The 1040-nt window shown below is 38.9% G+C and overlaps 1 non-coding gene across 1 annotated transcript; it reads right to left on the bottom strand.

The window, feature by feature from the left end:
• Positions 1-668: 668 nt before the first annotated feature.
• LOC131065878 (U1 spliceosomal RNA) lies at positions 669-830 on the bottom strand. Its single transcript, XR_009111502.2, has one exon. It is a non-coding gene; the product is annotated as a U1 spliceosomal RNA (small nuclear RNA).
• Between the last annotated feature and the right edge of the window lie 210 nt (positions 831-1040).

Below are 1040 nucleotides of genomic sequence, written 5' to 3'. Positions count from 1 at the left end.
CATAATCCCTTGCTTAAAAGATGCAAAACCTGGCCATACTAAGCTATGTTCATTCAACAATATGTTGATTCCTTTGTATATCACTCTGTTTACTTTTGTTTAGGAACATGACTGGTCTATATCCATAATAATAATTCTAATGGCAACCAAATGTCATACTCAGTCGAGGAGTGTATAACGGTTTAAAATAGTCATGACAAACAAGAATTTACACATGCTAAACAGGAGATTTCTGAAGAAGTTTTTCACTACACATTCTCTCTATAAAGGACCATAATTGGGAATGACACAAGTTTTCTATCCTGATATCTGATTTAAACTAGTGTGGCAATAGACAAATCATGCTATAGACTGTAACGAAGGTAATGGAGCAGACAGGTTATAGATTTACCCTGTATAGACTATACCAAGGGTATTTGATGTTAAATTTACTCTTTATGACCCTAAAGATTGTACCAAGGAGAACTGCTCTTCAGATCAGAAATTTCAGTTCAACTTCTGATTCCAAAAATTGAAGATTCAGACTGAACAAGGATAGTGTGATACCCATTGTATCTTATAGCAGGCATATTTTACACAGAAGCGTATGACTACTACATATTTATGATTATGCAACCTAATGGAATGCTGTGAAAATCAGACAGCAGATATTTCAATTGAGGATTAGTGTGGGGGCCGCGCGAACGCGAGCCCCCTCTGTCACATATTATGACGTGCACTCTCCACAGTGGGAGATGCTAGACAGAGCCACCTTCTAAAGTGCAATGAAGGTGGCTCTCTCTAGGACATCGGCCTTCCTGATCACCGATTGACCCCGCCCAGGTAAGTATGCTCATCCAGTGCCCTTCTCCTTCATCTTGTAGTCCCTCTTCTCCCTCTTTTTCTTCATTTCACGCATGTGGGATCATTAACAACCTGTTACAATTCACAGATCCTATCAGCAGCATTCAAGACCACGGGTAAATGAATCTCAGAAAAATATGTTGACCACATCTATAAGATCGTAGTGAAAGGATACCTTAATCAATCAATGTCGTCAA

Source organism: Cryptomeria japonica, chromosome 6 (assembly GCF_030272615.1).
Source record: "Cryptomeria japonica chromosome 6, Sugi_1.0, whole genome shotgun sequence".
NCBI classification, from domain to species: Eukaryota; Viridiplantae; Streptophyta; class Pinopsida; order Cupressales; family Cupressaceae; genus Cryptomeria; species Cryptomeria japonica.
The sequence above is the reverse complement of the archived record's forward strand: the minus strand, read 5'-3'. Positions and strand labels throughout refer to the sequence as shown.